Source organism: Hyaena hyaena, unplaced genomic scaffold, assembly GCF_003009895.1.
Source record: "Hyaena hyaena isolate Hyena2069 unplaced genomic scaffold, ASM300989v1 scaffold_474, whole genome shotgun sequence".
Lineage (NCBI taxonomy): Eukaryota > Metazoa > Chordata > Mammalia > Carnivora > Hyaenidae > Hyaena > Hyaena hyaena.
The window spans coordinates 340,184-364,110 of NW_024081104.1; the positions used below are offsets into that span (position 1 = coordinate 340,184).

The 23,927-nt window shown below is 61.7% G+C and overlaps 1 protein-coding gene across 1 annotated transcript in view; it reads right to left on the reverse strand.

Annotated features, from left to right (window-relative positions):
• The window catches only part of ZC3H3 (zinc finger CCCH-type containing 3), an 87,672-nt gene that overhangs the window by 59,569 nt on the left and 4,176 nt on the right, over positions 1 to 23,927 (reverse strand). The gene's annotated exons all lie outside the window — the stretch shown is intronic.

Here is a 23,927-nt window from a genome sequence, read left to right on the forward strand (position 1 = left end):
GCCCTTCTGGGCGGGCGGCGGTGCAGGAGATTAGCGTTGATCAGCACCACTTCCCGCCAGCCCGGGAGAGGCCAGCTCCCTGCGGGCGGCCACGCGGCGCTGAGGCGGCCACTGGCAGGTGCGGGGAGGGAAGGAGACAGAAGTGGATGCCCCACAAGGCTCCCAGCCTCTCACCCCGGCCCCTGGGCCTCCAGGCCCCTCCGCTGGGTGCAGGGGACTCCCGGGCAGGGCTGGCTCTGGCGGCTCTAGGGGAAGATCGTCAGAAGGGGGAGCCTCTGTCCCCCGGTGCCCTCCACACAGAACACACAAAGCCCGCTGCATGGCATGGCCGACAGTACACGTCAGCCCCTCGGGGCACAGACGTAGGGAGGAGCCCTGGCTAGGGCAGGTCAGCGCTGGGCCAGGGGACCCCTGGCCAGGGTCCCTCGGGAAGGACAGGAGAGGAGCTCGATGCCCACTGACACCAGCTTGGAAAAACGGCTGTCAGGAGGCACTCGTCATTGCGCCCCGTAAAGACGGCTACAAACACGCCCAGAGACCCCCACCCGCCGCGGCACCGCGCCCTGCCGTCCACCCTGCCCTGAAGGAAGCACAGGTGACAGGGCCGGGCCCCGTGCGCCCACCAGAAGAACACAGCCGAACCGGGGCAGGGCCCCGCCTTGTGCACTTATTCATGTGCTCGCAGGGGCCCGTCCATTTCTCCAAACGAGGCGTGACAGCAGCCGCGGCAGAGGCAGTGCGTACCCCGCCCAGCGCCAACCCGGCGGGAGCTGCCGGGGCTGAGCTCTAACAAGCTGTGGTGGTGGGATGACTGGAATCACAAAGTATGAATTTTTATGAGTCTAATAAATCACTCCACTTTTCCTGTGTTTGATGGTTCCCGGCACTTCCAGCGCTGGAAGAGCCCCGCTGCCTTCAGATGGTTGGGCCCTCGCCTCCACCGGTGGCCACGCATGAGGAGCCGGGGCAGCTGGAGACCCTCCCAGGCACCCGGAATGCCCCCACTCTGCACCCTAGGGCCACCGGACGCCAGCGCGCCTGCAGGCTCCTGGGGAAGCTCGCGGGCAGGCTCTGTGCCCCCTCTGCTCAGAGGCCAGACTGTAGGAGGGGGCCCCGGCCAAACCAGCCCGGACCCAGAGCGCACCCCTCTGTGACAGTACCGTAGGGGCCCCAGACGGACCCCAGGACCCGAGAAGGGAGTGTGAGGGGCAGCCGTCCACCCAGCCCCACTGGCTTCCCACGTGCACCCCATGGCCCGCCGGCGCTCGCCGCCAGCCTTCTGCAGCGCCACCATCCAAGCCCGGGACGGGCCACTGACAAACAGTTAGCGATGATCAAATCACAGAGGCAGCCCGACAGGCCATACGTCACCGAGCAGCCGTCGGCCCTGCAGCCTGAGGAGCGTGGGCGGCTCGGCGATGACAAACAAGGGCTGTCAGCTGCCTGTCCCCCAGCGGGCCGCGTTCGCTGTCGTCCCACACTACCTGGTGTTTAATGACGACACTGTCAGCCCAAGACGCGGCGCCAATGCCGCCACAGACTGTCAGGGCCCTATTAGAGGGAAGATTGAGACCCTACTCTTCTTAAACTCACTCAAGCAACACAAGCCGCTAGTTCCTATAATTATTGTGCGTGAGCCATCGATCGTGCCGACACCTGACCCGTCTGTATGAAATGGGAGTAGTTTGCTCCGTGACAGTCACTATAGATTATGGGGGTGGGTCATCCCTCCCCTCCTAACCCTGGTGCTAAAAGAGCAAGGGGGAGACGGAGCACCTCTGACCCCCCCACCTGCAGGCATGGGGGGCAGGGAAGCCCAGGAGGCACCCCCCACGTGCTGGGAGGGCCATGGTGGCACTGTGGCAGGCAGCTAGAGGAATCCAGCCAGGGCACTCCACTCAGTGGCTCTGTGCCGGGGACACGCTCACCCACTGGGACCCTCCGTAGCAGAGAAGGCACCAGGCTGGGAGCGTGCCAGGAATGGCATCCGCCCTGACGCAGCCTTGGCCGGCGCTAGGCCCTGCCCCCCGCGACCTGAGGTCTGCCGCGACCCTGGCGCCCTGTCCTCTGACCTCGGCCAGAGCAGTGAGCACAGGATGTCCTGGGACCAGGCATCCCTTAACCTGCCCACTGTCCTTTGGGTCCTGGCACCTGGAATCCACCGCTCACACAGGACCGAGGGCAAACCCCCCTGTGGCTCGGCAGGCCACGCAGGACCCCAGCACCCCAGGACAGCATGCGGGGAGCATGAGCACCTCAGACAGGCACGCACGTGTCAGAGAGTGACCGGCGCCCCTCAGGAGCACCGGAGTCCGTCCACGGCACGTGGCGGGTCTGGGGGCTCAGCTCCAGCCTCCTGTTGGCCCTAGGTCAGGGGACAGGCCTGTGCCCTCCTGGGCTCAGAGCCCAGCCCTGAATCAGTGACCCTGGGGGTCCCTCAACCCTTCTGAGGCCAACCGGTGCTCCTGCTTGCGTGCAGCCCTCTGGGTCCCGTGCTGCGGGGCCCCCAGGACACGGGGACCAGTCCCCAGGCCCACTCACTGGATTCACGCCTCGATGCTCAGGTCAGTCGTCTACAGCCAGACACCGAGCCGGGCACGCCCATCTCACAGCCCCTGGCTTTGGTGGCCTGAGGTCCATCTACCACTGACGTAGAATCGTGTAGCCAAGGGCAACAGAAGTTTAAGGTGAGAGGTTTAAGGTAAGAAGAGTGAAAACAGAGTTTGAAAAGCAACCACAGAGGGGCGCCTGGGTGGCTTAGTCGGTTAAGCGTCCGACTTTCGCTTAGGTCATGATCTCGCGGTTCGTGGGTTCGAGCCCTGCGTCGGGCTCTGTGCTGACTGCCAGCTCAGAGCCTGGAGCCTGTTTGAGTCTGTATCTCCCTCTCTCTCTGACCCTCCCCTGCTCACGCTGTCTCTCTCTTTCTCTCTCCTAGAAATAAATAAAACATTAAAAAAAAAGAAAAGAAAAGAAAAGCAACCGCAGAACAGACCTTTGGCAGGGCCTGCTGCGCACTGGGGAGAAGGCCAGAGCCAAGCGAGCCCCTCAGCATCCACCCCTGGCAGGTGAGCCTCCCCCCAAGCAGAGCCATGAACAGAGGGCCCCCAGGGCACACGCCGGGCAAGGTGGTGGCCACACTCGTTGCCCCATCCCGGGGCACCGCACGGTCCCCACAGGGGCTCTCCCCACTCGGAGCTGCGGGGGCTCAGGGCCAGCGCCACAGGAAATGCCCCAACTCCTCTCACGGTAGCCCACCCTGTGCCTGGCACGGGGCCCAGATGACCCTGCGGTCCTGCCTGCCTAACGCCGACGGCTCTCCTCCACCCTGCTGCAGGCCTGGCTGCCTGGCAAGGCCCGGCGCTGGCGACCTGTCCTCCCTGTGACCGAGGTGGGACGACACAGAGTGGGAGCTGCCTGCCGGGACCCCTGTGGCAAGAAACGCGGAGCTGACCCCAGCACCTCCTCCCCGCACCTGCCAGGGGACAGGACTTGAAGCCAGCCCCGCAGGAGAGGCCCGGGAGGGGGCCATGGTCTCCGCCCAAGGCCCCCCACCTATGCCGCGGCTAGGGCTCAGGGGCCCAGCGCAGCGGCCTGAGGCCACGGGGGGGACCGGGGGCCAGCTGACACCTAACCCCGCACTGGGCCTGCTAATGTGTGGTTTTGGCCTCACAAACATCCCGTGCTCTGTCATCTCGCAGCCCCTTCCCCCTGGGGACCCGGCCAGACAGGGACAGGAAGGCCAGCCTACCAGGTACAAGGGCACTCACTGCCACAGCCAGGCTGAAACCCCAGAAGACCAGAGGCTCTGGGGAGCAACGACATGGCTCCCAAATCCACCAGCGAGGTGAGGGGCCACGTCCACTCTCCACCAACAGCACCGGGGCCCACGTCCGAGCTGGGCCAGTCCAGCCCAGGGGGCAGAGCCTGGCCCAGGAAATGAAGGCCCATCTACCCCACCCGGTAGCTGCTGCTGCGGGGCTTCTGGGTGGGCAAGAAAGTGCTGGGAAGTGCCCACTGCTCCCAGATGGACGACACCCCACATTCTACACCATGAGAGGTGGGAAAGGGGCCGGCTCCCCTTCCCGGGTGCAGGAAAGGGGCAGACCACGCCCTCTTCTCCCTGTGGGCGCTGACAGCGAGACAGGGAGTCTAGCACGGGGCTGACAAAGCCGAACCGCCCACAGGAGGGGAGCCTGCCGCCTCCGGGGACCCCCTGCTCCCGCCCACAGCGAGGGGAGCCTCTCTAGCAGATGCAGCAGCCTCGGCCCCCAGGGAACCGCAGCTTTACGAGGGCCACTGGCCCAGACCTGGGGACCCTTCCTCCAGCCTGACCTCACCTGGGCAGGGCCTAGCCGCATCCCACAGGGGCCGGTGGTGCCAGCTCCCCGTGGAGCCTGGGCCTGGGGGCTCCTGCAAGGACACAGCATACCATAGCCAGGCCTTCTCTCAGGGTCCCTCCCCTGCTTCCTCTGTGTCAGGGTTAAAGACAGAGGCTTGCCGGGGAGGCGGCAAAGAACTTCTCTAGAAAAAGCAGCCGCCACTCACGTGTCCCCCTCATGAGACGCAGACTGCCAGGGCCCTCTCCTGGCATCCCCGTTTCCCTCGGGGCCACCGCCACGTGACAGGGCCATGGCATGGGCGCAGCGAGTGGCTCACAGAGGGGAGCACACGGGCAGTGGCTGTGCCCTGGCCTCAATCACCCTGAGTCCTGCTTGGGGGTCCGTCATGGCTGCCACAGGGCCAGGGACAGCTCGCCACGGCATCTGGAGACAGCGGCGCAGGAGCCCTCGGTCGGGGGCCTCTAGCTCCACTACCACCTGGGGAGGCATACACAAGCTGGGCCCCGCTTCACATGCACGGGGAAACTGCCGCGCAGTGACACGGGCCTAGCCGGGGAGGGGACCGCAGGGGAGCAGCTGGACTCGCACTGCTGGTGGGCCCTCCAGCCACAGCACAGGATGCAGCAGCAGAGCCAGAGGCAGCGCCTCAGCGATGGCCCCAGGGCCATGTGGCTGCACGTAAGGGAGGCTCTGCTGGAGCCCAAGTGAGGCCAGGGGACAGCCTTAGGGGGCTCCTCCTACAGACACAGGCCTCAGCGCTTGCTTGCTCTTGCTTGCTCATTCCGTGGGTGGAAAGAGGGAACAGGGGAAGGAGGAAAGGGAGGGAGGGAGAGATGAGGGAGAGAGGGAGGCGGTGACAGCGCAGAGGCCCACTGGCCCCTGGGGGCTGCTCTCAGACCACCCGGTCTCACGGCCGCTGCAGGGACAGGCTCAGGACACACCACCGCCCACCAGCCCCCAATGGCTGCTGGACCCACGTCCACATTCCAGACCTCTGCAAGGCGCATACGATGGGAGCACGTGGCATAGGGTGATTTTCTGGACAGCCACAGGCTTGGATGGGGCTCACCCCAGGCCCGTGGGGGCTTGGTAGGGCCCAGGGCCTGTCCTGGCTCCCCGCCGAGCTCCCAACCCAGGAAACACACTGGCACAGAGAAAGGTTCCCTTGGCCTTCCGCACATTCGGGCTTTCCCGCGACACCGCAAGCCTGTCTTTCCAGACACAGCGGGGTGAGCCCATCCCCCCCAAGACGCAGCAGGCCCAGACAAGCACCACTGCCAGGCCCTGGGCCAGCCAAATCCGGTGGGTCTCTGGCCTCCCATGGGTGGGGACCCCCGGGGACAGGGTGGCTCTCAGAGCCCCCATGAAGCTGCTCACCTCTCACCTAGGACTCCCTGCCCTCGTGCTCTGAGCCTAGGTCCCCTGCTGATACACAAGGACCGGGCATCCCCCCCGCTTCAGGGAGAGGAGGCGGCTGCCCCGCCACCCAGTTCACTGCCGCGCTGTCCCCACATGCACACACGAGTCCCGTGGGGCGCGAGCCCAGAGAGGGGAGCCCGGCGGGGGGTGACGGCTTACCAGTGGGAGCCACAGGCACCCAGTTCTGAGCTGTGGTCACAGGTCCCGGCAGGGGGAACTTGTACGGCAGGGTCGGCCAGGGGCCCCCAAGGTTTGTGCAGTGCTGACTGCGGGAGCTGCCAGCCCTCCCAGCCAGCCTTAGCTGGGGCGGCGGAGGGAGAGGGATAGAAACCCTGAAATGGAGCCTGGTGACCTGCAACCCCCATCTCTGCAGCCGACTTGAGTGCTCAGGGCTCACGGCGCTCTGGGGGGCCCGCAGGTGCTTCTCTCTGGCTAACGGCCTATTTCCTTCTGTTCATTCAAAACGTTCTGCCCTTTGATCTCTGCAAGAGCCTGTCACTTAGCAGGGCCCCAACCGGGCCACCGCTAGTGTGCCTCTAGGGACAACGGCCACAGCACAGGGCACAGGCAGACTGCACTCAGGGCAGGAACGCTGGACCCTTAAGTCCAGGCACTGCGGGGGGCAGGTCTGGCAGCGGGAGGGCATGCTCTTCCCTTGGGCTTGTGCCCTGCCCATAGGCGACCAAGGACCAGGCCCCCCCAGAGCTGCAGGAGGCCCTGGACAACAGCTGGATGGGGGACCAGCCATCAGGTCACCCAGTGACCCAGCATCTCCCAGCACTGGTGGATGAAGCCAACGGTGTGCTCAGCTGGGGCCTGGCCCGCCACCATCTCGCACACCTCCACCTGCCCACGACCTCGTGGGCCTGGCCAGCAGATTCCCTGCACACTGGTCACTGGTCAGGAAGCACCTCTGACACAGACAATCCCTCCCTCAACGAGAGGTCTCTGCCGGAAAGGCACACACACTCCCCCAAGGGCCTGTCGGGAAGGCGGTCCCGTCCCTCACCGCCCCCCGCCTGCTGAGCTCAGGCCTGCTGCTGCCACACAGCCACAGCCCTCCCCAAGGCCGCCTGTCACAGGGCTGGGCTGCGGGGCGGTGGCCACGGGCACAGCTCGCACCACCGATCGTGCTCTCTGAGGCTGCCGCACCCCACCGCGCTCCCGCTCGCACCACGCCACTTAATCGCTCCGTCGCCGATGCGGAAAGGGCAATTAGGAGAAAAGCTGCCAGAGCCCATCACGGATCCGTGCAGCTCGGGATACACTGTGAAAAGGAAACACAACAGCTCCAGAATTAATTTAGAAAGCGCAGAGCCCCGCAGAATGACAGCAAACAGGCCAGCGAGCACTGGGGGGCAGGGGCGGGTCCAAGGCAGCCGGGGCTCAGAGGGTGGCCCCGCACACCTGCCTGGGAACGGGGGGCCCATTCCAGACTTGGGCAGCCAGGGCACTGGGCAGCCCTAGGTGCTCGGCAATCTCCCCGTCCACAGACAAAATAATTGGACACTTAAGGACGAGAGACTGGGATTTATGGTCCGTGGGTGTACAGATTTCTTCTGCAAATCCCATCAATTCTGTCCCTTCAGACCTGACCTCGTCATTGGAAGGCTACCTGGATGAGCACAGAGAGCCCAGGCTACCAGCGTGGGCCCAAGGGGCTCCATAAAAGGTCCAGCTATGGTGGTGTCTCAGGCCCTCCCAGCCAGGGCTCCACCCACCACTGCTCCCCAAGATCCTGGCGGCCTGCCTGGGAGCAAGGGCCCCTACTGGTAAATGGGTCATTGTCAACAGGCCTTGGGAGAGGTCACTACCAACTCCCAGGGACCCAAGAGAGGGGACGAGGAAGCAGGAGGGCCATAAGGAGCAGAGGGCCCTGTGGACACAGGCACCGTCCGGAAGCCCCGACACCCCAGCGGCTGCAGCACGGCCCTCCAGAGGCCGCGGTGAGGGACCCCTCCCTGGGCAGAGCAGGACAAAGGGTTCCAGCTCGGACCCCAGGGGCATGGGGACGCCTATCCCTAGAGGCTCGGTCTGCTCCAGCATGGTACCGTGAGGACCCGGGCAGCAGGGTGGCCTGCAGGGACACCGCCCGGGGGCTCCAAGGACAGTACCGCCACCTGCCCGCCCACCCACCGGCTCCTGGAAAAGAGCCTTTCCCACCTTCGTGTCCCGGAGGCCCCCACAAGGAGAAGTGGGGCCTCAGGTGCACAGAGGTGACGGGCCCAGGGTCCCCAGACTCTGCTCTCCCAGCCACCAGCAGCTCCGGCCCAGCACGGGCTAGGAGAGCAGGGCCAAGCTGCTCAGAACACCAAGACCCACCCTAGCCCCATATCCCGCAGAGGAGAAGCCCCCACCCTCCTGGCTTTCTCATGCCAACAGAGCGATCCCTGCACTCGCGTGGGCCCCCCCACCCAGGCCAAGAAGAGTGTCCCCCAAGGCAGTGAACTTCCGTCAGGGCCTGGGTTAGGACCAGAGACCCTGCCCTGCTCCTGCAGGCAGGCTGGGCACCGGGGCCCATTCCCCCAGGACCACTCTCGGAAGTCCGAGATGCCCCCTGGTTGTCCCCAAGGGGCCTGCCCTCACGGGCAGCACCTGCCCCATTGTCACTGAACCCCAGTCAGCAGCACGGTGCCCACCTCTGGGCGCTGTGCCCACCCCGAGGCCCCTCACCCAGGTTCCATGGCCTACACTTGATGCCAGGGCTGCCCAGTTCGGCCACATGCACTCTGCATCCCTACTGGGCATGGCCACAGAGGTCCCTCCCGGGGCCTGGACCGGGGCAGGAGGGCCGGCAGGAGCAAGGCCACGGCCATCCGGGAGGCCCACGGGCTGCGCTGCCGACACTACGCCCCAGAGACTTCCCAGACGCCACGGGGGAGCGAGCCGCTTCTGTCCTCAAACACAGGTCACCGGGATGCTCAGAGCCACCCTTCCTCCCCAGCCAACCGCACACCGGGCACGGCATGGGCACCCCAGTGCCCCCATCCTGCAGAAGGAAAGTGGGTGGCCAGATGCAGGGATGGGCTGTGTGGGCTCCCAGTGCCCCCATCTTCACCCCTCCCCCTGCACAGACCCTGCTCTCCCAGGCCAGCCTGCGGGCAAGGTGAGCACCTGGCGGTTGTGTCGGAGGAGGGCTGGGGCCAGCAGCCTCCGACGCCCCGCAAGCCCGCCCCCCACCCCGGAACAGAGACCCCCGAGGCAGGACACAGCCCCTGGGCGGGCAGCCTGCTGGAGCACTGTACCCCTGGGGCACCCCCCCAACACTGCCCTGACCTCTGCAGGCCTGCCTTCCCAAGGGCCCCACATCCTGTCTGGGGGAAGAATCATCATGCATCCTTGAATAATCTCCATACTTAACTCTGTACACAACACCCACCACTCAGTACAAAACAAGCAGACGGGAGCGCCTGGTGGGCTTGGTCAGTACAGCAGGTAGCTCTTGATCTCAGGGACAAGAGTTTGAGCCCCATGGTTGGGTATACAGATTGCACAAATAAACTTCAAAACAAATAAACAAAACAAAAACGGGGCGCCTTGGTGGCTCAGTCAGTTGAGCATCCGACTCTTGATTTCAACTCTTCATGGTTTGTGGGTTTGAGCCCAGTGTCAGGCTCCACGCTGGCAAAGTGGGGCCTGCTTGGGATTCTCTCTCCCTCTCTCTCGTACCCTCCAACACATGCACACGCACCCTCTCTCTCTCTCAAATTAATAAACATTTAAAAATTTAAAAAAAACGGGGCACCTGGATGGCTCAGTAGGTTAAGTGTCCAACTTCGGCTTAGACCATGATTTCACAGCTTGTGGGTTTTGGGCCCCATTTCAGGCTCTGTGCTGACAGCTCAGACCTGGCTTCAGACCCTCTGTCCCCCTTGCTCTCGGGCCCCTGCTGCCCCACTCGTGTGTGCGCTCGCTCGCTCTCTCTCTCAAAAATAAACTTAAAAACAAAAAAGGGGGGAAAAATCCAAAAAGGAAAACAAAATCACCAGACACACAAGCAAATCAAACTTGACCCAGAACTAAGAATTTTAGGGACACCTGGGGGGCTCAGTCAGTTAAGCATTTGACTCTTGACTTCGGCTCAGGTCGTGGTCTCATGGTACATGGGTTTGAGCCCCACACTGGGCTCTGTGCTTGGGGTTCTGTCTCTCTCCTCTTCTCTCTGCACCTCCCCTGCTCACTCCACCTTCCTGACAGGACCCTGGGGGAGCATGTGCCTTTTTGGACGAGACCTCTTGTACAGCAAGGGATGGCCTGCGTCAGAGGGACCAGTGCCGGGAAGCCACTGGCCAGGCCTGCAGTGTTGTGGGCGGGTGGAGGTGTGCAAGATGATGGCGGACCAGGCCTCGGCTCAGTCTCTTACACTCTGTCTCGAAATTAATTAAAAAACAAAACAAAACAAAACAAAACAAAACAAAACAAAACGAAGTATGGGCACCTGGGTGGCTCAGTCAGTTAAGTGTCCAACTTTGGCTCAGGTCATAATCCCATAGTTTGTGGGTTCAAGCCCCACATCGGGCTCTGTGCTGACAGCTCAGAACTTGGAGCCTGCTTCGGGTTCTGTCTCCTTCTCTCTCTGCCCCTCCTCCACTCGCACCTTGTCTCTCTCAAAAACATTTTAAAAATTAGGGACGCCTGGGTGGCTCACTGAAGCATCCGACTTCAGCTCAGGTCATGATCTCACGGCTTGTGGGTTTGAGCCCCACATCAGGCTCTGTGCTGACAGCTCAGAGCCTGGAGCCTGTTTCAGACTCTGTATCTCCCTCTCTCTTTGACCCTCCCCTGCTCACACTGTCTCTCTCTCTCTCAGAAATAAATAAAACACTAAAAATTAAAAAAAAAACATTTAAAAAATTAAAAAGAAAAACAATAGACAATGGATTGGACAGATAACTGAGTGATCAAACACGGACTTTAGAGGGCTCCTGGCGGGCTGCTGGTGGAGCGTGCGCCTCTTGATCTCAAGGTCACGAGTTCAAGACTAACACTGGGAGCAGAGATTACTTGATTTAAAAAAAAAAAAAACACAATGGACTTTAAATATGATTAATGTATTCAACGGCTTAAAGACAAGATTGCAAATTTTGGCAGAGACCTAAATACTATTTGAAAAGACAAACGGAAATTTTGGGATTTAAAAATAGCAGAAGCAACCCCCCGCCCCCGGCGGCGTGACAACAGATTATACAGGGCTGGGCAGACAACAAGCAATGAGAAGATGCGTCAGAAGAAACCGTCCAGATTTAAGCATAGAAAAAAGATATGGCAGACACAGAAAAGAGCACAGAAACGTACAGACTGTGGTGAAAGAGTTTAACGTGATCATAGCTGAGACCCCAGAAAGCAAAAAAGAATAAAGCGAGAGCAATGCCAGAGGTAGGATGGCTGAAACTTCCAAAACGGAAGCCATCAAGCCACGGTGCTAGAGATGTCACGCAAGCGAAGCCGAATGAACACAAGCGCCCCCGCGCCCCCAGCCCGCTGCCGCAGGCCGGCAAAGCTGGGCGCAGCCAGGGGGCAAGCCCGGTCACCAGCCACCCGGGAGGACGGCCGATGTCCCCCACGCAGCAGCTGACGTCAGAAGGCAGGGGAAGGCCTCTCCCGGCGCCGAAGGAAACACCCGCCATCCCCGCGTGCTTTACACGGCAAAACCCTTCAGAGACCAACTCGGAAACCAAACAGTTCAATAAACATCTATTGAGAGACAAGGTCCTTAGCGGACTCGCAACGTTAAAGGAAACGTTAAAAGCTGTTCTTCAAACAGAAGAAAGAATGAAGAGAAGGTGAAAAATAAATCCATGGGTAAATCTAAACGTGTTCTGTGAAATCTAAAATATAAAGAGAATTAAAATCATGACAGTTCTAGAACAGAAAGGCCGAGAGAGGGAAATAGAGTTGAAGTACTCCAAGCTGCTTACACCACCTGGGAAGCGATCACACGATACATCTCTAAGCATCAATATCACTAAGTAAAAAGCGCACATTAAAGGAACGCCTCGGTGGCTCAGCCGGTTAAGTGTCCAACTCTTGGTTTTGGCTCAGGTCATGATCTCTCGGTTCGTAAGTTCAAGCCCCATGTCAGGCTCTGCGTTGATGGCACAGAACCTGTTTGGGATTCTCTCTTTCTCTCTCTCTCTGCCCCTTCCCTCCCTCTCTCTCTCCCAAAAATACATACAATTTTTTAAAATGCACACTATAACCTCTGGGGAGAACACTAAACCAAAATAAAAGAACATACAGTAAGCTAAAAGAAGACAAAATAGAATTAAAAAATACATCTAAATGAAAGGAAAAAAAGAGAAAAGAACAGAACAGGTAGAACAAAGAAAAAGCCCATAGAAACTCAGAGATTTAAGCCAAAATACATTAGTAATTACAGCAAGTGTGAAAACTCTACAGCTTTCTTTATAAAGACAATTTTAGGGCACCTGGGTGGCTCAGTCAGTTAAGCATCCAACTCTGATGTGGGCTCAGATCATGCTATGGTCGTGATACGGGATTCTCTCTCCCTCTCTCTCTGTCCCTTTCCCCCACTCACATTCTCATTCTCTCAAAAAATAAAAACAAATTTTAAAAAAAGACAATTTAAAGGGCACCTGGGTGGCTCAGTCAGTTGGGCGTCCAACTTGGGCTCAAGTCATGATCTCACGGTTTGTTGGTTCAAGTCCCGTGTCAGGCTCTGTGCTGACAGCTCAGAGCCTGGAGCTGCTTCGGATTCTGTGTCTCCCTCTCTCTCTGCCCCTCCCCCACTCACACTCTCTCTCCCTCTCAAAAATAAACATTAAAAATTAAAAGAAAAGGGGCGCCTGGGTGGCTTAGTCGGTTAAGCGTCCGACTTTCGCTTAGGTCATGATCTCGCGGTTCGAGGGTTTGGGCCCCGCGTTGGGCTCTGTGCTGACTGCCAGCTCAGAGCCTGGAGCCTGTTTCAGTCTGTGACTCCCTCTGTCTCTGACCCTCCCCTGTTCACGCTGTCCCTCTCTCTCTCTCCTAGAAATAAAGAAAACATAAAAAAAAAAAATTAAAAGAAAAAATGGCAGTAAGTATTATTGGAAACAAAAAAGAACATTGCATAACCTTCAAAGATTCAATCCGCCAGGAATACAACCATTCCAAACTGCTTTGCACTCAGTGAAGCGGCCTCAAAACACTTAATGCAAAACTGACAACTAGAGGGGCGCCTGGGGCTCAGTCGGTGGAGCGCCTGACTTCGGTTCAGGTCATGATCTCACAGTTCGTGGGTTTGAGCCCCGCGTCGGGCTCTGTGCTGACAGCTTGGAGCCTGGAGCCTGTTTGGGATTCTGTGTGTGTCTCTCTCTCTGACCCTGCCCTGCTCACACTGTCTCTCTCTCAGACATAAAATTTTAAACAAACATTTAAAATTTTTAAAAGAAAAACCTGACAACTAGAGAAACGGGCAGATTCACAAGCACAGGGGAAGCGTGTGGCGTGTCCCTCGGGGCTGGGAGGAGACACCCCCTCCCCCCCCACACGAACGCTATGGGTGCAGTGGGTGCGAGCGCCTCACGTGGCCACACAGCAGCCACTGGAACTCTGCTCGCTCCAAGAGATTTACCAAAACTGACCGTAAGCTGGACCATGAAACAAGTCTCCGCAAACTTAAAAGGACTTGAACTCACACATGCTGTACACGGGGAGGGGGGGCAAGCTAGAAAGCAGTAACTACAAATAACTTCAAAGCCCTCGTAGGTTTGGAAATGAAGCAATACCCTTCTAAAAAACCTATAGGTCAGAGAAAAATTCGAAAAAAATTTTGGTGAAAACAAGACTAATTAACTTGCAGGATACAGCCGTGCTCAGGGGAAATGTAACCTTACAAGCACGTGTTTTAGAAAAGAGACCTACGGCCCGGTCCTGGCGCGGCGTCGGCGCTCGGGCCCGCCACGGCCTGTCCAGCGGCAGTCGGGACCCGGAACAGGAGGCCCTGCTCCAGCCTCGGCTGCCCAGCTCCCCACTTGCTGACCCGCAGGGCACCGGCCCAGGGCCTGGAGTCAGGGGCGCACGCACCAGCCAGCTCCAGTGCCCGGGACAGCGGCCCCTCCACCCGCCCCTCTTCCGTCACAAGCCAAGGGGCAGCCCCGTGCAGGAAGGCAGCCAGATCCAGATCCAGATCCAGACAACGAACCCCACACGGCACCTCCCCCCGTGACACGCCAGGAGTGAGGAGAGCCAGGCCGCAGAGAACAGAGGACAAAGGCGCCTCCACACTTCTCTGGGAGGCGCCCACCCAGCCCCTCCGAGCCTCACAGCAAGCAGAGGATCCACAAAGGGCAGCTTGGGTCCGACTCGGGGCCACACTGCTTGCTCCCGAGAGCCCGCGGGGTGTCGCTGCCAGGTGGGCACAGGGCCGGCCAGGGCAGGGGCTCCCCGTGCACGTTCCTCGGGAGCCACGGCAGCCTCGCCCTGCTCCCCCCAAGGGGCCAGGCACCAAACACGCAACCATTAGGAAGCTGAGCCCAAAGAAGGAGACACACCACAGGGCTGCTGTCCCTACGAAACTCCGCCCCTATCCCTCTCCAGAGGCCGGGACCAGACGGTCCAGCCCGAGGACACCGTGTCCTGCCCCCACGTGTCCTGTTCCTTCACCCAGCTGCCCTTAGCAGGGAAGAACTCCACCCCAACCCTCGGGCCTCCGGGGCACTTCCTCCCGGGCAGCTCCCAGTGCCCCTCCCTGGGGTGACCGTCCCTCCCGGGGTGACCTCCTCTCCCTGGGTGACCATCCCTTCCAGGGTGACCTCCTCTCCCTGGGGTCACCATCTCTCCCTGGGTGACCACCCCTCCCTGGGGTGACGGTCCCTGAGCAGCCCTGGCCATTGCTCTGGGGGGGGGGGTCCAGAGTCACACTCTTGCCCCTCCTCTGTTAGGCAAAACTGTGGGGCCAGGACACGCCAAGGGGGCAGCCGGGGCACAGTGCCCAGCCTGACGCTCCAGCTCCAGCCCCAAATGCCACAGGGGGCAAGAGACAGCAGGCAGGGCCCCCAGCCCCCCCGGGGCCAAGGTATGAGCCTCCAGTCAAGACAGAGCACTGTCCTCAGCCCCAGAGCTCACAGGACAGAAGGGGCCCTGAGAGGCCAACCTGCCGAGGCCGCTGCCAACTGCTACCTGGACACCCAGGCCTCTCAGGGCCCCCGCCATCCGGTGCCACTCCGCCCGAGCGCCTCCGTGTCCTCATCCGTCTGTCGGGGCCGACAAGAAGCTCACCGGCTCTGCTCCCGGACGCGGCACTAGGACCCGCACTCAGCGAGCACCCACGGCGGCCGGCTCGCAGCGGACAAGGGCATGGCCCTCCCGGGCCGCCTCCTCACCGCCCCTCTCTGTCACACAGCAGCCCCCGTGCCCGAAGCCCACACCTGGGGCAGCGAGCTCCCCCAGCGCTGCGCCCACTGGCACTTGCTCTGCAGCCGGCCCGGAGCCCAGAGGGCTGGCACGCTCTGAGGCGTGGCTCCGCGGGCCGCAGAAGTGGGCACAGCCACAGTCAGGTGCAGACCACTGCGCACAGAGGGAAAGGCCGGCGCCTCCCCAGCCTCACTTTCTGCCTTTGGGAGCTGGGTCACCTTGAGCTCAGTCTGCACCGCAGTCGCTCAGCAAGCATGGCTCTTTCCCCTCCCCGAGAGCCCAGCGCCCAGGGCAGCTCAGGAGCCTGGCAGCCTTAGGACAGAGGTGGGGCAGGAAGACGCTCCCGGCCTCCACTGCTGGAGTCGGAAGGAAGGACGGCCAGCCTCCCGAACGGTCCTCCCTGGGCCGGGCGAGGCAGCAGCGTCAGATGCTAGTCCTCCCTGCCACCATAGGCGTCCCTGTTCCCCTCTGTTCCCTCCGTTCCGGGCAACCCCAGGTGAAGGAAAGCTACATCTGTGTGCTCTCTGCCCAGAGCACCCCCCTGGCATCCCGGTTTCTCTCCAGCCTCTGGCCCGTAGAAAGCCCTGCGCAGCCGGGCACTCCCTCCCTGACTGTCTGTCAGGTGGCCACTCCCTGTTTCTCTCTGCCACCCAGAGTCACGTCTGGGCTGTCATCACTCCTTTTCACGCCCTGCAGTTGGGGCCTCGCCAGGCCACATGCCCAGCAGCGCTCAGGGTCGATGACGCTCAGCGACGTTGGCGTACTGGGGGCACAAACGGCACAGAGAGAGGAGAAATCGGCAAGAAGAGGAGGGGCCCCACGGGTGGCGGCAGGAGGCACTGGCTGAGCTGCTTCCTCTCCCAAAGACCTGCTCTCCCCCGGCCCCCCTGCCCTTGCCATGCCAGCCCGGCACTGGGCACAAGACACCGAAGGAAATCGGCGCTTCCTTCCATCAGGGCCTCTCCCCAACATACAAGCAGACACCCAGCACGGGACGGGGCCGGCCAGGTGGGAACACAGGGGCCCCTTGATGGGGACCTACATCCACGTGGAGCTCTGGCCACACGCAGCCCTGCCCTGAGCACACTGAGGCCTGGTGCTGCTGCAGGTGGCCACGGCAAGGGTACCGCGGGAAACAGAGGCATGGGGGGGTGCCCCAGGGGGAGGAACAGGTCCCCAGGCCTGAGAGAGGGGGCCCAGCAGCATTCTGACAGTTGTGGAGAGAAGGTGTCGACTTCCAGAGACCTGGAAGGTCATGCCCCACCTCTAGGAAGTGAGCGAACCCCACCCTCGCACCAGAGGGCCCCCGCTGAGGCTGGGCCCCTTTCCTAGGGGTGGGAGGGGTTGCACCCAGGAAAGCCAGTGGGACAGACCCCCCAGGGGCGGCAGCAAAGAGGAGCACCAGGGCCGGAGGGGAGGGAGGGCCACAGGGCAGCAGCTGGCAGGCTCACGACAGGGGCGTAGAAGAGCCTTCACCCTGCACCCTGGCGTCCACCGACGGGCAGGCACCTGCAAGCCTACCAGAATGAAAGGGAGCCTCAAACCAGGCTGGGCTCAGTGGGCAAGGGGGCCCGTACTTGGGGGTACACCACCAGCAGCGCATCCTGACCACCAGACACAAGGGGCAGCCCAGGCTGTCCCCGCCTAGAGCCCCAGGCCAACGGGAGGGGCATGCGCTCCCCAGGGCCACAAGCTCCGGCTGCCCTGAGGATGCCACCCCTCCTGGCCCAGCCAGGCAGGCTTCACAGCATCATTCGGGAGTCCCCAGCTCTGTGTGGTCATGGCTTCCCTGAGGGCTCTGAACCAGCCTGGGAGCCAGGCAAGCGTGGTGCCCACACGCACACGCACACGCACACGCACACGCACTCCTACGCCGGGCCTTACGGGTAATTAATTAGCACGGCCGCGGCAAACTGAAATCCAGGCCTCCGATGCGCCTGATAATTTATGCAAGGCTCTGGGATCGCTGCGACTGCCTTTCGAGCATCTAATTCAGCACTTTCTCTTTTCCTTAGGAAAGCAGGACTCCGGATTTAACTGCTCTTCACAGCGTCTGCCTAGGTAAAACTGAACAAGCCAACCACGCAGCACTGTGCGACGGCAGACCAGCAGACCTCTGGGTGGCATGATGGGGAAACTGTGGCAGCCATCCAGGCCGGCCTTTGCCAGGCCCTGCCCCAGCCCCGACTCCCCGGCTCCTTCTACCAACACGGCAGCCCCCGGACATGACCCTCGGCCCCATCACAGGTGTGGAAGGCTCCCAAGCCGTGGGCTGGCTTCCCAGCACCCCGTGGGACAGGAAGGACACACCTCCATAAAGTCACCCAGCCCCGGCCCCATGGGGCCCCCTCTGCCACCATGACACAGGAAGCCTGCCTCCCTCCTCCCCCTCAGCAGGGGAGCCAGGACCCTCCTGGGACTGTGGTCAGTGCCAGGCATCCCTGCCCCCGGGGCCCCTGGTGTCAGCTGCAAGATCCCCACTCCCAGGGCTGGGACGGGGGGGGGCAGCCGAGGGCTAGCTCAGCAGGGGAGAGCTAGCCAGCACCATGAAAGGCCCACGTCACATCCCGGGGGCTAGCCCTGGGCAGGCAGTGACGGCCCATCCCCAACTCCTTCACTCCCCCACACTGTCCCTAGAGTCTGAGCACCGCCCAACAGCCTGCATCCAGGACAGCCGCCTCCCAGTGAGGCCACCCAGTTCGGAGGGCCCACCCAGAGCGTGGCTGCAGTGCAGGCTGGGGGCGCAGCCCCTCTAAGCCAAAAACCCCTCTGCTCCCAACCATCCCAATGCCCAGGGGCACCAGCGGCGAGAACATGCCTCCTTCCCGTGGGACCCAGGGCAGCGCCAGAGACTCTCCTCTGCTCCCTCTGCCCACTGACCCGCCCGCAGCCATGACGCCAGCACACGCTACACATGGGCCTGGGGCTGCCTCCCGAGAGGGATGCTGCAGTGCTGCTGCCTGGCCCACTGCCTGGCCCCGGTCACTGGGGACCTGGGCTGGAGGGGGCAGGGCCTGGCCAGAGGGGCGGGGCCCTGTCTACACAGCCCTGGTCTCTTCCATGCACAAGGAGCCATAGGCCTTCAGAAAAGGAAGCGAAGTGAGAACTGCATTGAAGAACCCCCCTGCCCCAGCTGCTAGAGGGGAGAGATGGCGGGAGGTGGAGCACACCCAGAAAGGCTCTGATGCCCAGGGGTCGGAGAGGGCATGCTCTGTCGTCTCCAAGAGCAACGGGACAGCCCTTCAGGCCCTAGGACAGCAGGCCAGGTGCACACACCTGAGGAGCCAAAAGGGGATGCGCAAGGGGGGCAGCCCCCAGAGTCTCCACCCAGGGGCTGGGGGATGGGGAGGTTCCCTACTGAGCAAGCACTGTGTCCCCACTCTGGGACTGGGAGGAGCCACCCACAGGGTCTGCTGAGGGGCCCAGGTACCGGGGGAAGGGGGCGGCAGGGCCGGAGGGGAGCTCACTTGGGGGCTCAGAGAAACATGGACACAGGGAATAGGTGTCCCCCCCCAGCACCGGGCAATCCCAGCCAGAGACCCTCCTTACTGGATACGACCACCAGGGGACTGTCATGGGCTATATACGGTGAAGACCCGGTCAGACCCAGACAAGGGACCAAGACCACAGCTGCCTTGTCTGGTAATGACCTAGGGCGAGCGGACACCCCACTTCTCGTCTGCACACAGGAGACGGCAGAGTCTCCACCCACGCGGCCCATGGGCAGACGGAGCAGCGGTGTGAGGCCTGGCTCCTGGGCGGGCCCGGGCAACTTCAGGTCTGTCCCCGAGGCTGCCGTGAAAACTGGGCTCTTCCCGCCAGCTGCATCCCTGCCCCCTCAGCCCTGAGTGGCCGTCAGACCCTCACCCTCACCTCCCACAGCAGCCCCTCATCTGTGCAGCCCCGGGGCATCCTGCGCAGGGTCCCAGGCTCAAGATGAAGCAGGGGAGGGAGAGGAGGGCATGGTACTGCCGTCCCGGGCAGGTGAGGAGGAGGGCCCTCCCACCCGAGTGGCTTCTGGGAGGTGCCGCCACCACCACCCACCCACGGCTTTTCCCGGGCACAGGATGGCAAACATTTCCACGTGGCTGGCAGGGATCCCCTGACCTGCGGCCACTCTGAGGCACCCTGGCCTAGGGCCTGGTGCGAGGGGGCTGCGAAGCACCCGCTCTGCATATGAGCCCCGCTCGATGGCGCGCCTCAAGCCTGCCACTTCAGGGGGGTCCAGCGGGGACAGAGGCAAGCCGAGCTGGCCCCCACACCCAGGCTGGAGCAGGAGCCAACGTGGGCCGGGTGCACTGCAGACCGCACAGGCCGGGCCACCAACTGCCACAATTACATGGGCGGTAAGTCGGACCCGGTTCTTGAGGCCTATAAACGGTGTTCTTCCCTCTGCTCTGGACGAAGCTGAGACAGATCAAGCAGGGTCTCTGCGCAGTTAAAATGTGGCAGACCCCACCAGTCCTCAGCAAATGACGCTCCCCTGGGCCCTTCCTCAACTGTCACCTCCTGATCCCCCAGCTGCCAACAGACTCCTCCCCGGGAGAAGAGCGAAGGAAGGCGAGAGGCAGAGAGGTGGGGAGCACAGGGAGTCCCTGAAGGCCACCTGCCTTACCCTCCACCGAAGTTTGGCCCTAGGTAACCCGGCAGGAGGGTCTGAGGGCAGGGGAGCCTGGGAGGGGAGGCCAGGGGGAGGCAGAGGAGAGAAAGCAGGAGGGGAGGCAGGCGAGATCTTCATAAAGCTCAGTCCCCAAGGCCCAAAGCACCAGCGGCCACACGGCTGCTGAACAATGCAGTTTTGAATTCAATTAAAGCGATTATCTGTTGTGCCAAATAAATTGTGTACAGCATATATCCTGCGGCACTTTACACCTCCGGGCTCATTATTCCCTAACTGTTTCCTCCTGTTTATGCGTTCTCAAATTAAATTGCTGATAATATGCGCCAAAATAAAAAATGAGCACACCTTGTCCCAAGAAAATTGATTCTCCCTTTTCCTGAACTGGCGATTGCCAGGTTTTATATACTCTGTTCCTGGTGATCATTAGTAATTCAATTTTCTTTTTATTAGCACCCTTATCTGCTGAGCAATATAGTGGCAGAGCTGACCTCTTTCGCACGGGTAAATGTTTAAAATCTTTTCACTGATTAATTTTGCCAGTTAAGAAAAAGAGGAGAAATGGCCCGGCTCTTAGCCATCACAATGAATAAAGCTTAATGTTGATTGTGATGGAATTTCTAATGCCAGGGAAATTGATTGAACGCGGCAATTACACTGCAATAGTAACTCAAGGGAGATGGGATCGCTTTCTCCTGGCCGTAGCCTTTTGGTTATTTAAAACAATCCAATTTGCAAGGATAATTATGTATTAGTGTTTTATCTGCCACTTGAAATGAACAGGGGAGTTTCGATACTGGCCCAGCATTAGCAGGTTATTGCTGCAAATTACTTGATATCTGCTTTCTTTCACATAAAGAGGAAATTAGGCAATCAATTACCAGAAAAAGGTGGACGGAGGAATAAGAGGGGCAAGTACGCCCTCTGCTGGCCACCGGCATTCGGCAGGGCTGAAAAAGGGACCTGGTGGGGGCCGCAGCTTCTGGAAGCCTGGCCCTTCTCCTTACTCCATCCTCGCCCAGGCCAGGAGCCCACAAGGGCTCAGGCCCCTCCCCTACGCTGCTCCAAGGAAGTCTGGACCTGAGCCAACGGTCTGAGTTGGGGAAAAGGGGAAGAGAAGCCTCAGAGCAGCCTGTCCACCACAGGGAGGCACTGCGGGGTGGGGGTGGGGGGGCGAGCCCTGAGCCCCAGAGCCCAGGGTCTGCACCCCAAATGCCCACAGCAGTAAATGGAAACTTGTGTGTGAGGCAGCTCGCAGTTGGCCTGGGGACAGGCAGGTGGAGCAGGGGGCGGAGGGAGACAGGAGGGAAGCTTCTGCAGGAAGCACCTGCAGAAGAAGGTGCTTGGGGGAGCCGCCCGCTGACCCCCTGGTAGCACTGGACCCAGGGAAATGCTGTTCCCACCACAGCCGCCGCAGCCAGTCTCCGGGCCTCGGGGTGGCAGGTCTGGAGCCACGTGCCCAGAGTTTCAGTCCCGTGCACAAGCATCTTCCCTGAGCTTCCCGCCCACTTGTGAGAATGAGGACCCCACTCCCTGACCTTGCCACAGGCTCTTCCTGGCTCACTGCCCCCTCCAGGCCTGCCGGACATCCCTGGGGCCCCCAGTACAGCCGCCTCACACCCCCGAGCGTCTTCATGCAGGTCCCAAGTCACCGCTGCCCTGCTGAGGCCTGCTCCACCCACCCGCCATCAGGTCCCGCCTTCCCTGCAGCCTGGGGGGCGGGGGCGGGGGGGGGCGTCCCAGCCTCAGGGATGCCAGCCACACAGGCCCCCTCCCTGCTCCCGCAGCACAACACGGAGCTCCTCCCCACCCGTGCCCTCCACCTGCAGACGGGCACCGCGCTTACGCCTCCTCCCCTCACGCAGCTCTCAGTCTGGACAGCCCCTCCTCAGAGACACCAGCTGCTTGGCCAAAGCTGAACACGCATCCCAACGGCTCTCCACCACCTCACCCAGTGTGTCCTTTTCCTCTGAGCACGTTCACCACCTGAGAGGAGCTTTTCAGCTAGTTTACCACACCCGGGCGGCTGCCGGTCCTCAGGACGACGACGCGGCCCATGGGAGCCAGCACGCTGCCCCGCACAGAGGCCCTCGATGCACACCCACCGGATGGTGGGGGTGATGGCAAGGGATAAACGGGGAGATGCGGGACGGTAGGGGACACAGGAATGGAGAACCGATGGGGGACGGGCGAGTCGGGGACGGAGGGTAAGAGGGGGTGGTGGATAAACGGATAGAAGGTGGGTGAGGGGTGGATGGACAGACAGGCAAGCGGACGAACAGACAGATAGATGGGTGGACGGCTGGAGGGGATGGATCAGTGAGTGAGCAGAAGCCTTCTCCAAGCCTCTCCCCCAGCAGGACTCTCCCCCACCCAGCCCTGCACTTCCTGCCAGGGAGGTGGGAGCAAGGGTCTTCCTCTAACCACAGCTAACCCATCACCTCCTTGAGGAGACAGAAGCGAGAAGCCTGAAGGCAGGGCTGTGTCAGCCCCTCAGCTCAGCCCCGCCCCCTGCCCAAAGCCCTTCTCCTCCTCCCACGCAGCACTGCGCACCCTACCAGCGGGGGGCAGCCTCCGTGTCCTCAGCCCGCACTTGGTACTGCTCGAGGCCCAGAGAACCGGTCATCCCAGGCCCGATAAGCAAGGTAGGCAAGCACGGCCTGAGCCTGAGGCAGCGCTCCAGGGCTGACCCACGCAGACACCGCCTCCCCCCCAAATCCGTAGACCCAGCACCCCCATCAGCCCCTCGCTCGTCCAGGCCGGGCTCCACCTGGCAGCCACAGTGGGCGTCCTACAACAATCTGGCCTGGGTCACTATTGAGGGTGCCAGCTCCAGGCCATGGCCCCAGGACGCTGCCTAGGTGGCCAGTGCCCTTCTCTCCCCGGCGGCCCCGCAGCCAGCAGCTGGGGTAGAAAGGCCGCTGCAGGCCGGTCGGTCCAGTCGGGTCCAGTCCAGCTAAGCCAGCCCCGCCCCCGCCCCCAGGCGCACAGGGCCCTCCTGCTGGGAGCAGGCAGCAGCACACTGCAGCTCACCCACCACCTGCCTGGCAGGAAGGCTCAGCTTTGTGTAGGGGCCCCGTGTTGCCCGCCCCCTGCCTCATCTACAGAGGGGTCTGCAGCTGCGGGCCCCCAGTGCCTGAATGGGAGAAGTTGTGGATGCGCAGAGCGCTCCTTCCTCCAGGGTGCCTGCTACGCGGGATGGCAACGGTCTGGCTCAGGCCCGTCCGTCCCCGCACCAGGCTCCTTGGCGACAGGGAAGGCAGAGGCCTGGCCAGGCCACAGTCAAGGCCAGCCCCGCTGGACTCCTGGGAAGGCAACAAAGCTACACCAAGGGCACGGGCTGAAGAGGTCAAAGTGTGCCCACGTGAGATGTCCCACAAACCCCCTCAGTGCCCACCCCTGCATTAGGACACCATGCACCCGGGAGACCAGAGGGTGCAGAGAAGCCCAGGGCCCCGGCCTCTTGTGACCCGGCCCCACTCAACACCTGGCTCAACGAACACCTGCTTCCAGGCCCAGCAAAGGGGGGTGACGCCCGGCAGACGCTCACTGGGGCTCCGGGAAGCCAGCTCTCCCGGGCACTCTGGGCCCCAAGAAGGCAGGGCAGGAAGCAGGGAGCCCGCAGGCCGGCCAGGGCCAGGGCAGCCCTCCCCGAGGGCCACGTCTGGGGCCCAAATCACTCTGTGCACTCACTCCTACCGACGGAGGGCAGCTTGTGCACAGAGGACCCAGAAAGCTGAGACCAGCCGGGCACACCTCGGTCACAGCCAGCCACCAGGAACCACAGCCACGGTCCCCGACTCCCCTCAGCCTCCATTCAGAGCAAGAATCGGGCATAGCCGTGGCTACTCAGGTCATTCCCAGCCTGCGATGGGGACATCCTTCCCCAAGCCGCCTCATACCACACCCGTTACTCAAGTTTCACTGAAATACCACCACAGTGAGGCCCCTGGCCTGGCCACCTGGTCTCCAACTGCCCCGACGCAGTCTCCTCGCCGCAAGTCACTATGAAAACGTCTCAGTGTCCCATGGGCTAGGATGCAGGCCTCAGGAGAGCAGAAGGGACCACCCGTGCCCCATGCCTCCGCGACCCCCAGCACCCGGAGTGGGACGCAAAGGGGCCTGTGGACACAGCCACCCGCCACAGCTGGCCCTGAGCACCGTCCCAGCGTGACGGCTTATCTGTGGGGACAGAT